At 40.7% G+C, this 16,721-nt stretch overlaps 1 protein-coding gene across 2 annotated transcripts in view; it reads right to left on the bottom strand.

The window, feature by feature from the left end:
• Positions 1 to 16,407, bottom strand: part of LOC112216306 (proto-oncogene tyrosine-protein kinase Src) — a 39,596-nt gene extending 23,189 nt beyond the window's left edge. Inside the window, exon 1 of one of the 2 annotated variants that reach the window (XM_024376200.2) lies at positions 15,970 to 16,407. The gene's annotated coding sequence lies outside the window, so the exon portion shown is untranslated. The remainder of the gene's footprint in view (positions 1 to 15,969) is intronic. The other variant, XM_024376201.2, reaches the window with a different exon arrangement.
• Positions 16,408 to 16,721: the final 314 nt, after the last annotated feature.

Here is a 16,721-nt window from a genome sequence, read left to right as displayed (position 1 = left end):
AACTCGAAAATATCTAGGCCATTTTGTATTAGGAGGGGATTTGTTTAGAGGACAGTTCCTGTGACGTCATAGAGGGAGGAGCGTCGGGGAGGGAGGGAGTGCTGAATGAACCAAAACAGAAGTGAATGTTGAAGTCTCAAAGTTAACTTCACATCAAGTAACAAAAAAGTTAGATATTTCTCACCATTTTCATCTTTCCCTACTTTCCTCCTTTTGCTTTCTTTAATAATTTACTTTTTTATTTTAGTCATTTAGCAGACACTTATGCAGAGCGATTTACAGGAGCATTTAGGGTTAAGTGCCTTGCTCAAGGGCACAGACAGATTACTCAGTCAAGTTACTCATTATAGGACTAGAGGTTGGCCCGATTAATCAGCATGGCTGATTAATTAGGGCCGATTTCAAGTTTTCATAATCCGTCATCGGTTTTTGGATGCCGATTACGGCCGATTACATTGCACTCCAGGAGGAGACTGCGTGGCAGGCTGACCACCTGTTACGCGAGTACAGCAAGGAGCCAAGGTAAGTTGCTAGCTAGCATTAAACTTATCTTATAAAAAACAATCAATCTTAACATAACCACTAGTTAACTACACATGGTTGATGATATTACTAGTTTAACTAGCTTGTCCTGCGTTGCAAATATCAATGCGGTGCCTGTTAATTCATCATCGAATCACAGGCTACTTCGTAAAATGGGTGATGATTTAACAAGTGTATTTGCGAAAAAAGCACTGTCGTTGCACCAATGTACTTAACCATTAACATCAATGCCTTTCTTAAAATCAATACACAAGTATATATTTTTAAACCTGCATATTCCGTTAAAAGAAGTTAATGTTGGCAGGCAATATTATCTAGGGAAATTGTGTCAAGTCTCTTGCGTTCTGTGCAACAGAGTCAGGGTATATGCAGCAGTTTGGGCCACCTGGCTCGTTGCAAACTGTGTGAAGAGCATTTCTTCCTAACAAAGACCGTAATTAATTTGCCAGATTTTTACACAATTATGACATAACATTGAAGGTTGTGCAATGTAACAGCAATATTTAGACTTAGGGATGCCACCCGTTCGATAAAATATGTAAGGGTTCCGTATTTCACTGAAAAAATAAACGTTTTGTTTACGAAATGATAGTTTCCGGATTTGACCATATGACATTAATAAAGCTCGTATTTCTGTGTGTTTATTTGTAATCTATGATTTGATATTTGATAATGCAGTCCGACTGAGCGGTGGTAGGGAGCAGCAGGCTCGTAAGCATTCATTCAAACAGCACTTTCCTGTGTTTGCCAGCAGCTCTTCTTAATGCTTGAAGCACAGCACTGTTTATGACTTCAAGCCTATCAACTCACGAGATTAGGCTGGCAATACTATAGTGCCTATAAGAACATCCAATAGTCAAAGGTATATGAAATACAAATGGTATAAAGAGAAATAGTCCTATATTTCCTATAATAACTACAACCTAAAACTGCTTAACTGGGGATATTGAAGACTCATGTTAAAAGGAACCACCAGCTTTCATATGTTCTCATGTTCTGAGCAAGGAACTTAAACGTTAGCTTTTTTACATGGCACATATTGCACTTTTACTTTCTTCTCCAACACTTTGTTTTTGCATTATTTAAACCAAATTGAACATGTTTCATTATTTATTTGAGGCATTATATTAAGTTAAAACAAGTGTTCATTCAATATTGTTGTAATTGTCATTATTATTTTTTTGGTCCTCCAATAATCGGTATCGGCGTTGAAAAATCACAATCGGTTGACCTCTAGTGTGTGTGAATCATCCACAGATTAGACCCAGTGGGCATGTCAAATCACATGTTAAACAGCACCGTTTCCCACGCAACTTTGACTGACTGAGCCATAGGCCTAAACCTATCCCATCCCAACCCAGACTGTGCTGTCCCATTCCTAGTGACTTATAAGAGGCTCTTAAGAGACAGACATGGAGAATTCAGATCCTTTCCCCAGCTTCAACTTGGTTAGTTTACACAAGTTCGAAATGTGGATTTGCTAAATATAACTCTTTCCATTTCTGGTGATACGTAAACTGTTTAGACTATGAAAGAGATAAATCCGAGGGTGCCAAAAGTGATAATCACTGCTGAACTAATAAAAAGGTAACAAACAAAAACAACTTATGCGGACAGCTTCAGAGCAGCAGTGAAGCCTTAAAAATAGATTACAGTTTGCAGAGGCTACTGTTTAACAGTAAGGAAGACACTGGGCAGGTGTGACAGCAGTTCATCATCTTGTTGTGTTAAATGACAGCTTCGAAGTAGCCGTTATAAGAGCAGTTGTGCCATTCCTATATATGAGAAATGACAGATATAAAGAGCAGTTGGTTAGGTTACAGTTATCTTGTGAAACTGTGTTAATACAAAAGCGTGTTCGGTTTCCTGGCTTCAGGATTCATGGCTGCTATCTTGGCCATATATCTTCAGATAAATATAAAGACTGAAGCCTGAGACTTAGACTGAAGGAACTTTCTCCTGCCTGAAAGTAAAGGATCTTAACCTCACTAGGGTAGGGGGCAGCATTCGGAATTTTGGATGAAAGTAAACTGCCTGCTACTCAGGTCCAGAAGCTAGGATATGCATATAATTGGTAGATTTGGATAGAAAACTCTCTTAAGTTTGCAAAACTGTTAAAATAATGTCTGAGTGTAACAGAACTGATATGGCAGGCGAAAACCTGAGGAAAATCCATCCAGGAAGTGCTATTATTTTGAAAGGCTTTCAATGGAAAAACAGCCTATAATACAAAGACTTATGACCTAGTTCACGAGCCCTATGGCTTCACCTACATGTGGCCAGTCTTTAGGCATTGCTTCAGGCATTTACTCTGAAAAATGAGGGAGATACAGCACTTTCAATGAGAGGACAGTGGAAATTTCCAGACGAGTCTAGCGTGTGACCGGGAGCGCGCCTTTGTTTCTCCTTTTCTATTGAAGAAGCTATTGTCCGGTTGAAATATGATCAATTATGTATGACAAAAACAACCTGAGGATTTTATTTTAAACATCGTTTGACATGTTTCTACAAATTTTTATGGTACTTTTTAGATTTTTCGTCTGTCTGTTGTGACCGCGCTTTGTTCCAATGGATTACTGAACTAAACGCACCAACAAAAGAGGTTTTTGGACATAAACAGGGACATTATCGAACAAAACAAACATTTATTGTGTAACATGGAGTCTTCGGAGTGCAACCATATGAAGATCATCAAAAGGTTAGTGATACATTATCACTATTTCTGACTTTTGTTACTCCTCTTCTTGGCTGCTAACTGTTTGTAATGATTTGTCTGCTGGGCGCTGTTCTCAGATAATCGCATGGTTTGCTTTCACCGTAAAGTATTTTTGAAATAGAGAGGTTAAAGGGATGGTTCATCAAAATGTATAACTGAACTGTCTCTTTAAGCATCTGGGCCTCAGCAATTTGACTGCACTGCAGTGACCTTTGCGTGTGTATTATGTTCTATAGAGACCATAAGAAGCGCCATATTGTTCCACTGTGGTATATTTAGACTAACAATACAATGGTTGATATATTGTTGAAATCTGCTTTTCCATAGCTTCACACTTGAATCTTGGAAGTCTTAATGGAAGTCTGTGTAGTGTTTGGGTACCCTATGTTCTTCTGCCATTACCCCCAAACGATCACATCTCCTTTCCAGCTCTTTCCCTTCATCTAAATATGGTAATGTGTTTGAGGGACAAGTAGATAGAGAGCAAGAGAGACAGAAGAAAAATATAATCCTCTAAGGGTTTAGCTTTTCCCCATTCCTTGTCACTCTCTCCAATCCTTTCAGGAGATTTCCAAATGGAAATAAAATAATCCAATTCCTTCCACGACCTATGATGGCACATGACAAAAAAGAAAAAAAAAACATCCTCTCTTTCCCAGTTTCCAAAATGTTATTGAACTAGTCAATCCTAAGTATTGGGAAAACACACAGATCCTCTTAATTTATCTAACTTTTATTGATCCAGCCTCACAATGAAGTGGTTTACCGTTTTCTTTTCAGGACAACCAGGGCTGAACACAAAACAATTTGACATAAATAGTTGCTTTCAGCAGTTTTGTTGGCAAATGTCAATGAAAACAATTAGGTCAGCCAAAGCAAAAATCAAAGTGAATTTATATGAATGCTGTAAAAAACTAATTGTTTTCTCAGTGGGAAATTAATATCCAATTATCCAACTGTGTGGAGTTTGGAGTTTGTGACAGAAACTGTGTGAGCTTATTACAGTATTAAAGACATGGGATTTCCTATGATCTACACGTATGTAGAACATCCCCTTCCCTTCAAATGACTCATGTAGCTTGTGAGCATCATAGAGCAAAACATGTTACATGTGCGTGTTTGTGAGAGTCTCAGCCTTTCATTGGTTTGAGCTACAAACTATTCACCTAACACTTTCTGACTCTACATACATGTAGAAAAAGACCCGTCCCTTCAGGATCTTGCCCTTGTCTCAAAAACACTGCTCTAGCTCAGCCTCCATTAATCACACAGACGAATGGTACCAATGGATACAGAAGAAATAGTCTAATCCAAATGGTACAACCCAGAAGTCTGTAGCTGAAACAAACAATGTTTAAAAAGGTGTTTGAAGTCCTAAATCACACCAGTGGGACTCACTGGGTTAAAATTGAATTGGAAGCCGACATGTTTTCATCCCTATAGTTTTGTTTGTTCACATTCTGAACACTGTCAGATCAGATTAAAATGATATCACTATGCAACATAAAAGGTCACAGGCAGAAACTAGGATAATAAAGAAGAGAACCAGTCAAAATCTCAGTGTAAAAACCTGCACCGAGATGCTTTGAAGTATAACCTAGCCCCTCAATGACCCTTCTTCTTAATCTTATTTTAAAAAGAGGGAACTTCTAAGCAGCTAGCATCCACCGAGACTGGAGTGCTGCATGCTTCACCAACTCTGGGCTTTGACTGTTTAACTTCTGATTTAGGCAGAAGTGCCTAGTACTGTTACCATTTAAGAAAACGCCATGTTCCTCTGAAATCTGAGGCCCCAGCAGGAAACCATATGGATGTAAAATGGCAGTTCACAGCAACTCTAAACATAATCATGTGTGTGTAAACATAAGTTCAAATATTAGTCTCCATTACAGGTATGTGGAATGAGACAAGCAGGTGTGTGTATTGAAGAGGTTAGGTGTCTGCGCGCACACACACACACACGCATTTCCCCTATATTCCTTTAGCAGTAGCGGGCTACCCTGCTAAATCGTTGCCACCACTCCATAAGATAAACAAATAAATAACGTTTTCAGTGCAAGCTTAAACGTCTAAAATCATATACAGTATATAGAAAAGTAATGGAATATATATATATTTTTTAAACAAGACCATCTTTGAGAACTAACAATCACCAACATAAAAACTAGGCAGTCAGGCAGAATCAAAAATCTAAAAAATGGAATGGGTCCCACATTGATTTTGTCACTGATGTGAAGAATTGCAGGAAATTATCTTTAAAACTGCACATTTTCTCTAAGCCCCATGGCAAAATGTGTAGAATTGCAGAACATGTGCATTAAAACAGCACCATTTTGTCTCTGTGGCCAAGAAGATGGCCCCATTGTCCACGCCCCACACACACTCACTAACTTTGCTACTGCTTTTGGAAAAACTCCTAGGGGAACACTGCATGTACATGTCTGTATGTGTACTCCCAGGTGTCTGTACACTCAGGTTGGTGATATCAGTGTGAGCCCCAGTCACGTCTGTGGAATGCCGAGTGAAGAATGAGACAAGTCCTGACACCACTCCATCTCACACACCATACGAGGAATGTTCTGAGAGCAGGTAGAGGCACCCTACACCCAGGACGTGGATAGACGTTCATGATGCCACAGGCCACAATCAATCACAGAACATCCTAACATCCCGCACAGTCAGCCAGGGACATTTCACAACATCTTAGAGTAGGAAAAACTTTAGTGTTTCCATTCCTGAAACCAATAAGCAGTACTAAACCAAAATAAGATTGATTGCTGTTCTCGTCAACAGATTTCCTCAGGCTAGTGGATGTTTGGATTTAGAATTGACTGAATCAGGTGACAGTGTGTGGTTCGTCACTCGTCTGAAAATATTAAAAGTTTCCTTCTTTTTGAGGCTGCCAAGAGCACTTCCTCAGTGAGACAAGAACTATCCTTAAGCAGAATAGAAGGTCAGAAAAACATAAATTACCTTTCTACAAAAGTACAAACATTCATTGTAGATTTGCACCAAGATTAAGCTATACATGTCTAATTATTAGAATCAGGTGCGCTAGATTAGGTTTGGAGTCAAAACCTACAGGACGGTAAGGTAGTCTCTCCAGGAACATGGTTGGAGAGCCCTGACCTATTCTCTTGCCAGTAACTGCAACAGATTGGAATGCTTCTCATGCAGAGCCAGTGGTAGATAAACAAGGTGACAATAAAACAACAGCTGAGGCCCTCCCTACATGAAACAAATGTGATCGTCACGCATGATCATTAAAATATAACAGGTCTCCTCCACGCCTTGGTTAGTATTTCCATAACCTAACGTGACAAGCGTAAAAATACTGGTCTTTACAAGAAGAAAAAATAATTTAAACTGTCTGGGTAGGTTCTCTTCTGCACCAATCCAGTAAATGTGGAGGAGGAGTTAAGAGTGTTGGCTTTGTTAACATCCAAAAGCGGAAGTCGTGTCACAGGCTCTCTTTTCATTTCCCCTGAAAACCGGAACATCCGGTTGTTGGGTAGTCGGCTGAGGCTAGCATTTTCATAACAGATTTTAGGGCGAGGGCCCCATCAATGAACCGATTTCATCCATTCATAGGTGAAGACCAGAGTAAACTTCATTTGCTTAGAGGACAGCAGGGTTGTGTTCATTAGGCACTAAATGGAAGGAAACAGACAAACAGGGAGGAACTACCTGGTCTTACTCAATAAGAAACGCTTGGTTGTTTTTCATTGTAAAATGTTTTGCTACAGTGTGCACTAACTAATACACCCCAGGCATGTGATCCCTCCTCACAGGACAGAACATGCAGCTGTAGCAGTAGCTGTATAGCCTCCAGTCCACAGGGCGTGGCTGCTGCTGCTCAGCTCACACAATTCAAATTTCAAGTTTTATTAGTCGAATGTACAGGATACGCATGATCCAACGAAATGATTACCTTGCAGGTTCCTTCTCGAAAATCCAATAAGAAATAACAGATAAGAATATGAAGATAAACGGAACAAAAATTTAAACGCAACATGTAAAGTTTGTCTCATGTTTCATGAACTGAAATAAAAGATCCCAGAAATGTTCCATACACACAAAAAAGCTTATTTCTCTCAAATGTTGTGCACAAATTTGTTTACATCCCTGATAATCAGCATTTCTCCTTTGCAATATAATCCTTCCACCTGACAGATGTGGCATATCAAGAATCTGATTAAACAGCATGATCATTACACAGGTGCACCTTGTGCTGGGGATAATAAAAGGCCACTTTAAAATGTGCAGTTGTCACAGAACACAATTCCACAGATGTCTCAAGTTGAGGGAGCGTGCAATTGGCATGCTAACTTGGGTTAAATGAGAAGACACATTCCAGTTGAATGCATTCAGGTGTACAACTGACTAGGAATTGCAAATATCGCTGAAGTTGGAGACTTTTATCTCCCTCACCAACTTCAAACATCTGCTATCTGAGCAACTAACCGATCGCTGCAACTGTACATAGTCTATCGGTAAATAGCCCACCCATTTTTACCTACCCCATCCCCATACTGTTTTTATTTATTTACTTTTCTGCTCTTTTGCACACCAATATCTCTACCTGTACATGACCATCTGATCATTTATCACTCCAGTGTTAATCTGCAAAATTGTAATTACTCGCCTACCTCCTCATGCCTTTTGCACACAATGTATATAGACTCCCCTTTTTTTCTACTGTGTTATTGACTTGTTAATTGTTTACTCCATGTGTAACTCTGTGTTGTCTGTTCACACTGCTATGCTTTATCTTGGCCAGGTCGCAGTTGCAAATGAGAACTTGTTCTCAACTAGCCTACCTGGTTAAATAAAGGTGAAATAAAAAATAATAATAAAAAAATTCCCCTTTCCTGACTTGCAGGAATGTCCACCAGAGCTATTGCCAGATAATTTATTGTTAATGTCTCTACCACCTCCAACGTTGTTTTTGAGAATTTTACAGTACTTCCAGGACTGCCACATCCAGCCTCTTCCCTCTTGACTTTGGGGACCGTCTGGGGGGGGGGGTGCTGACGATTATTTCTGATTTGCTGGGCCTGGCTCCTCAGTGGGTTGGCCTATGCCCTCCCAGGCCCACCCATGGCTGCACACCTGCCCAGTCATGTGAAATCCATAGATTAGGGCCTAATTAATTTATGTCCTTATATGAACTGTAACTCAGTAAAATCTTTGAAATTGTATTTTTATTTAACCAGGAAGGGCTCATTGAGATTTAAAATCTCTTTTTCAAGAGCGTCCTGACCAAGATAGTGTTCCCTAAGTCATTACAAAGTTACAGACAAACAACATGAAAAACTACAAGTAATCTAGTAAAACCCCAAAATTCACAAGAGTATAACAAAATCAAAAACATTGACAGGTCAGGGAATCAGTCTCAAGATCATTCATCAGTGATTTAAAAATACCAATTGGGACAAGTTCCTCCAGTTTAAAAGTATTTTGTAAGGCGTTCCAAGACGATAGCGCAGAGTACATAAAAGCCCTTTTACCAAATTCAGTTCGGCATTTGGAACAGTTAGCAGGATAAAGTCCAGCGAACGAAGAGAGTACCCACCACATTTCTGAACAATAAAAATGCCCACATAATAAGGTAGTAAACCCAAACTGGCTTTGTAAATTAAAGTATACCAGTGATTGAGCCTACGATGGACTAGAGAAGGCCAGCAAACCCTGGTATAAAAAAGTGCAGTGGTGCGTAAGGGTTTTGCAGTTTAAAATAAATCTCAAAGTGCCATGGTAAAGGGTGTCAATTGATCTCAAACACTAAAATATCACCATAGTCTAGTAAAGGAATAAATATAGCTGATACTAGCCTCCTCCTGGCTTCAAAAGTAAAACAGGCCTTATTCCTAAAATAAAATCCTAATTTCAGCTTCAATTTTTTTGTAAATTGTTGATCAATTAAAATTCCAAGATATTTTTACAGTGGAGCAAAAAAGTATTTAGTCAGCCACCAATTGTGCAAGTTCTCCCACTTAAAAAGATGAGAGAGGCCTTGCGGTTGTGGATGGAGCAATTCCCGTACCAGGCCGTGATGCTCTCGATGGTGTAGCGGAAGTATTTGGAGAGGACCCAGGGCGGCATGCAGAATTTCTTCACCCACCTTAGGTTGCACCCTCGACAAGACTGATGAGGAAGAAGAGGACCCCAGGGAGCGTCTCTCACACTCACACAGATAAGCATCAGGGGGGACTACGGCCACCGCTCAGGAAAACTGCTCCTGCCTGACTGCCATGTGAGGACTATGAGGAGTGGAAAAGGTTTTTAGGGCCTCCCGGGTGGTGCAGTGTTTAAGGGCGCTGTACTGCAGCGCCAGCTGTGCCATCAGAGACTCTGGGTTCGCGCCCAGGCTCTGTCGTAACCGGGAGGTCCATGGGGCGACGCACAATTGGCCTAGCGTCGTCCGGGTTAGGGAGGGCTTGGTCGGTAGGGATGTCCTTGTCTCATCGCGCACCAGTGACTCCTGTGGCGGGCCGGGCACAGTGCGCGCCAACCAAGGTTGCCAGGTGCACGGTGTTTCCTCCAACACATTGGCTGGCTTCCGGGTTGGATGCGCGCTGTGTTAAGAAGCAGTGCGGCTAGGTTGGGTTGTGTATCGGAGGACGCGTGACTTTCAAACTTCGTTGAAAGTCATGCATCCTCCGACCAAGCCCTGCCCGTACGGGAGTTGTAGCGATGAGACGAGAGATAGTAGCTACTACAACAATTGGACACCACGAAATTGGGGAGAAAAAGGGGTAAAAAAAAAAAAGATCTTAAGATTTTTTTTTATCTTTAAAAAAACAAAAAAAAAACAAGTTTTTAGTTTAAGATGGATAGGGGCGGCAGGTGGTTAGAGCTTTGGGCTAGTAACCGAAAGGTTGCTAGATCGAATCCCCGAGCTGACAAGGAAAAAATGTTGTTAACCTACTGTTCCTAGGCCATCATTGTAAATACAAATGTGTTCTTCACCGACTTGCCTAGTTAAATAAAAAATACATTTAAAAAAAAGAGGCTACTCTCAAGCATTACTGATTAAATTCCTAGACCTCCTACACACAAAATTCCCATTTACCTTGTTCTCCCTGACCTGCTGTAGCCTTGTAGTGGTTGTTATCAACTCATAGTCCTCACAGGAATCGCAGTCCTCATCTGTCTTTTGTTCCAAGAGACACTAAAGCCACACTCTCAATCCAGAAAGGTGAATTGTGGGAATTTCCATTCCCTTGAAAATGAGAGGATATGAGATCGTGTCATCTACCTACATCCTCTTGTACTCATAATGACATGGTACTTCAGATCAGTACACACAAAAAGTGTGTGTTGTGCCTTCAATTAGATTACATCTGCAGGGAAAAGGCCAGCAAGACCAACTTGAGGGGGTCATTTTGTCAATACAACATTTACATAAAACCCATTTCAATATAGTGATTTTCAGGCAGGGGATCCTGAGAGGAAGAAAGATAAAGGCTGGTCCAGCATCTCAAAGAGGGTCGAGTATAAATATCAACGTTCATTAATCCTTTATTTAACCAGGCGAGTCCCATTGAGATAGGAGTCTCTTTTTCAAGTCAGCCTTAGCCCTGAGGAAGCAATCAGCAAGCAGTCATGCAGTCATATAACTTGACTTAGTGGCCCAGCTGTGACTGCATAGACACAGAGAGACATCTCTCTGAATGAAAAGGAGCCTTTTCTTGTGAAGAGAACTGGTGGGAGTGAGAAGAAAATCCAAACAAGACCTTTCGACTGATAACCCTCCCGTCTCTATTCCCAAGCAACAGTGGAGGGATTGAGATTAGATGTATGGGCCCGGTCACACTGTTCACAGAGCACTCTAGGACAGAACAGGAAGTGACTAGCATCAGTAGCCTGGAACCCTGGGAGGAATGAGAGGACAGTCCCTCCTCTGTTCTGTTCCACTCAATGAACCACAATCAGATACTCCATTCAAATGTCTCCAGCCACAGGGCTTCAGATACAGTTGAAGTCAGAGGCTTACATACCTTAGCCAAATACATTTAACTCAGTTTTTCACAATTCCTGACAATTAATCCTAGTAAACATTCCCTGTTTTAGGTCAGTTAGGATCACCACTTTATTTTATGAATGTGAAATGTCAGAATAATAGTAGAGAGAATGATTGATTTCAGCATTTATTTATTTCATCACATTACAAGTGGGTCAGAAGTTTACATACACTCAATTAGTATCAGTGGTAGCATTGCCTTTCAATTGTTTAACTTGGGTCAAACGTTTCGGGTAGCCTTCCACAAGCTTCCCACAATAAGTTGGGTGAATTTTGGCCCATTCCCCCTGACAGAGCTGGTGTAACTGAGTCAGGTTTGTATGCCTCCTTGCTCGCACAAGCTTTTTCAGTTCTGCCCACAAATGTTCTATAGGATTGAGGTTAGGGCTTTGTGATAGCCAGTCCAATACCTTGACTTTGTTGTCCTTAAGCCATTTTGCCACAACTTTGGAAGTATGTGTGGGGTCATTGTCCATTTGGAAGACCCATTTGCGACCAAGCTTTAACTTCCTGACTGACGTCTTGAGATATGGCTTCAATATATCCACGTCATTTTCCTACCTCATGATGCCATCTATTTTGTGAAGTGCACCAGTCCCTCCTGCAGCAAAGCACACCCACAACATGATGCTGCCACCCCCATTCTTCACAGTTGGGAGGGTGTTCTTCGGCTTGCAAGCCTCCTCCTTTTTCTTCCAAATATAACAATGGTCATTATGGCCAAACAGTTCTATTTTTGTTTCATCAGACCAGAGGACATTTCTCCAAAAAGTACAATCTTTGTCCCCACGTGCAGTTGCAAACCGTAGTCTGTCTTTTTTATGGTGGTTTTGGAGCAGTGGCTTCTTCCTTGCTGAGCAGCCTTTCAGGTTATGTCGATATAGGACTCGTTTTACTGTGGATAAAGACACTTTTGTACCGGTTTCCTCCAGCATCTTCACAAGGTCCTTTGCTGTTGTTCTGGGATTGATTTGCACTTTTCGCACCAAAGTACGTTCATCTCTAGGAGACAAAACGTGTCTCCTTCCTGAGAGGTATGACGGCTGCGTGGTCCCATGGTGTTTATACTTGAGTACTATTGTTTGTACAGATGAACGTGGTACCTTCAGGCGTTTTGGAAATTTCTCCCAAGGATGAACCAGACTTGTGGAGGTCTGCAATTTCTTTTGATTTTCCCATGATTTCAAGCAAAGAGGCACTGAGTTTGAAGGTAGGCCTTGCAATACATCCACAGGTACACCTCCAATTGACTCAAATGATGTCAATTAGCCTATTAGAATCTTCTAAAGCCATGACATCCTTTTCTGGAATTTTCCAAGCTGTTTAAAGGCACAGTCAACTTAGTGTATGTAAACTTCTGACCCACTGGAATTGTGATACAGTGAATTATAAGTGAAATAATCTGTCTGTAAACAATTGTTGGAGAAATTATTTGTGTCATGCACAAAATAGATGTCCTAACCGACTTGCCAAAAAATAAATTTGTGGAGTGGTTGAAAAACGAGTTTTAATGACTCCAACATAAGTGTATGTAAACTTCCAACATCAACTGTTTCTTGCAAAGAGTGCTGGGTGAGTGACTGCTATCAGATAGCTGCATGCAGAGAGGGCTGGGTGAGTGACTGCTTATTATCATATACAGTCGTTTCTAAGCTGAACACTTAAAAAATATTGATTTAACATTGGTTTGACTTTTACATATGGAGTTACCCTTAAGCAATTCTTCTGACGTAACTCATGTGACGTCCTGCGGGCTGTTCACTGCTCAGCTTACTGTAACCTGGAAGTGAAATTTGGTAATACTGTACACTTCAGGTCATAAGTCTGGTTCCCTTTTACATGCACACGTCCACACCCTGAAGATGGGTTAGAACTCATGTGGCCAGGGCTCTCTTGAAAAATAAGTCCTCTTCCACCATTTATGATTAACTACTCCAAACAAAGCCCATTTCAACAGAGAAAGAGAACAGGTGGCATTTCCCCCTCCCCCCACCATTAAAATGGCTGCCCTTGAAAATCACTGGGCACTAATTAGTACTAAAACTGGGCCAGACAGAGCAACATAAGTTTGGTGTGTACGTCTGTCACATGAAAAATTCAATGAGTTCAGTGGGAGGCTGTCGCAGTCCTCACGCCAGCCGCCCAAAGTACCAATACAACTGCAGTGAGTGCTGTAACTGAATTATAAATCCAAAGGCCAAATTGAAGTGAGCATGTTCTAGGCATTGTTGGCATCAGATAAGTGTTTTCTTTGTTAAGAACTCCTCAATAAGCCATCAGGGAACATAGTGCTGTTCTACTTGGACCAACACAGCACGTGTCTACGCTTGTGTCTGGGTTTTTCTTTTCACCATCCTGCCATTTGTGCATCACTACAATCCTATTCCTCAGGCCCAAGAACCAGCCCCCCTACTCATGATATTATAGCCAATTAAGTTGTTAGAACTTTACGCTAATTTATCCTCGTCTGACCTGAAGGAAACCGGGACAACTCTGTTGAAATGATATTTGCAGGCAAACTAGCCTGTTCGGTTTTCATTGTATTTGCCTTGTTTGCCTCCTACAGCTAAATAAGGTTAACTCTCAAATTCAAGGTAACAATAAAGGGTCAAAACTTTATTCATAGTAATAGTCACTCCTCAAGGCCCCTCGAAATGCCCTTTCCATTAAGTGCACAAAGACATTTTAACAGAGCCAGTCACAATTGTTGCATAGGCAGATCATTCTCAAAGGCTTGGACGCCAGGCTTTGGAAACAAGCGAGTCATTGACTCCCGCCAGGCCCAGTGTAGTGTACTACTCTGTCAAAAAGAATGCTTCAGTATATAGGGGGAACAAAGGGGTCAATCCACCAACTAACAGGACATTCTGCCACTTTGCAGTGATCTCGTTGGAGCCAACAAAGTTCCAGAGGTTTCACTGAGGGACATTCTTTCGAAGGATTCCAAGGGACATTTCCTTTATCAATGGCGCCTACGTCAACCAGGGAAGATTCAGTTAGGCATGTTGATGAAACACTTATGACTGACAGGCCATCTGAAAAGACCTGCAGAGAGAGAGAGGATGGCTGCCAAGAAAGCAGCAAAATCATATGGAATTCTCCCATTGTTTTAGTACAAAATAAACACATTTAAATGAAATTGTGTGACTAAAACACTGCAGTGCTTTTCTCCTCATCATGTATGATTATGGGCATTAGAACTACATTTCATTGGAGCATACGTTTGGTTTGCATGTCAGATTTTTGGAAACAGAGGAGCAGATTGTGGGAAGGGATATAGGCTAGCCTATACAGAGACTAATAGGTTCAGAATGCTCTTGCCGAACAACAGAATTCCTCAATAATGCAGAAACAGATACATATTATCATCATTACAGAAACTGAGACATAGTTCATATTCAATTAAGGATGTGTCCTTCAATTCATCTAATCATCCACAGTTTACAATGTACTGGCCAATTCAATGGCACATTCTAAACAAAAATATAATTCCTTGGGAAATGTTACATTCTTTGTGATTTTAAAATTAACTCAGTGAATTCCCAGAGAGACAATTCCAGTGGAGATTTTTTACTTTGTTTGTTCACACATTATCTAGACTTCAGATAGATCAAAAGGTACAAGACAACACTCAATGGGGGTGGAAACAAAGTGAATGCATACTGTGTAATGTGTATGTTTTAGGATTATGGCAACTCTGTTTTGAATAAATACAATTGCCATGGGGCAAGGCGATCCTATTACTTCATCAAGTGTATACCACTTCCAAAAGTCAACACTGAAACCATTTTTTTTGTCCTTAGTCATAGCCATTCTCAATAAGGAAAAAACGTCATAGCCATTCTCAATAAGGAAAAAACGTCATAGCCATTCTCAATAAGGAAAAAACGTCATAGCCATTCTCAATAAGGAAAAAACGTCATAGCCATTCTCAATAAGGAAAACGTCATAGCCATTCTCAATAAGGAAAAACGTCATAGCCATTCTCAATAAGGAAAAAACGTCATAGCCATTCTCAATAAGGAAAAAACGTCATAGCCATTCTCAATAAGGAAAAAACGCCATAGCCATTCTCAATAAGGAAAAAACGTCATAGCCATTCTCAATAAGGAAAAAACGTATATGTTCAAAAACTGAAATGAGACATGTTATGCTTCAGCAAGAGTCAATATTTGGCTTGTTGACTCATCTTGAGTATGAGAACACTAATCCTGAGCATGACAGCCCATAGTTTAGAAGTAGGCTATAGTCACCGGCAGAGAGCTGGTGAGAGCTCTATGGCCTATATAGCTACACTTTATTACATCTCTCTCTCTTTCTTTCTCACACACTAGTGTATTGCTGATTGACATATCTTGGCATGAATGTAGCTACTTGAAGAGCCAATAATGTGATGGTCAATGGAGTTCCATAGCTTTGTCTCAATCATAAAACTAGGTACTTAATAACTATGTAAAATGTTAGGCAACAATTAGCCTACTTTCATTAAGACATTAATTATTGGATTAGAAAGACGCTCCCGAACACCCTGATCCAGCGAGCTATTTCACATCAGCTTTATTAGAAGCATTGCGGCAATGTTGAGTTTAGAACGTATTTGATTTCAATGCAACTTGACGGCCAGGATACATTGTTTATGTTCAATCATTGGTTTCATCATATACAAAAATAACAAGTCACTTACCGTGACGAGTACCAACCAGTGGATGCTTGTTTATTTACCAGATGGGCAATAGTTCATCGAATAAACGACAAAATGTCACAGACTCCGTCATCGAAGTAAACCCAAAAATTATAACCGATTTCAGACGACGTTCACAGCAGAGAACCGATGGTCGAACTGATACGGAGGGATCCCATTCAACCGGAGGGGCGGGCTAGACCAAGACGGGGATTGCCTGAGAATCAGGGCAGCAGTCGGAACCAGTCTGATTGCGGCAATCATTTGAATCCCTAATTATGAGAGAGAGTATCCAGCTCTTTGCTAACTGCCTTGAAATCAAAGGATAGATTTGACTTTATTTTGTGGTACAAAAATATCTAGGCTACTGCGTTCACTGCTGCGGGTAGTAGGCCTATCACACACACAAGCAAAGAGAGTACAGGACCAAAACATTGACAGTGAAAAGGAGGAGGGGAGGATGGGGTAAAGACGTCCGCATGCTTCCCATTCGAAACAGTTAGTGCATATATTATGACGACATTTTATGACGTTTTGGTCTTCGGCAAAGCGTTAAGTGTATAAAACTTAGTGCACTGTGTTCGTATCAGATTCTAGTTTTGGGAACAGAAACATTTATTGCGATGAGAAGATTATATCGGCCCAGTTTCAACCTCTCACACTTCCCACAACTGGACTTCCTTTCCCTACCAAACGTTATGCATCTTCTTCTGTGGGGATTATCGGTGGTTGGCATCTAACTTTATGGTGAATTA

This window comes from Oncorhynchus tshawytscha, linkage group LG16, assembly GCF_018296145.1.
Source record: "Oncorhynchus tshawytscha isolate Ot180627B linkage group LG16, Otsh_v2.0, whole genome shotgun sequence".
In the NCBI taxonomy this organism is placed as follows: Eukaryota; Metazoa; Chordata; class Actinopteri; order Salmoniformes; family Salmonidae; genus Oncorhynchus; species Oncorhynchus tshawytscha.
Note: the sequence above shows the minus strand (reverse complement) of the source record. Positions and strands in the feature narration are given on the sequence as shown.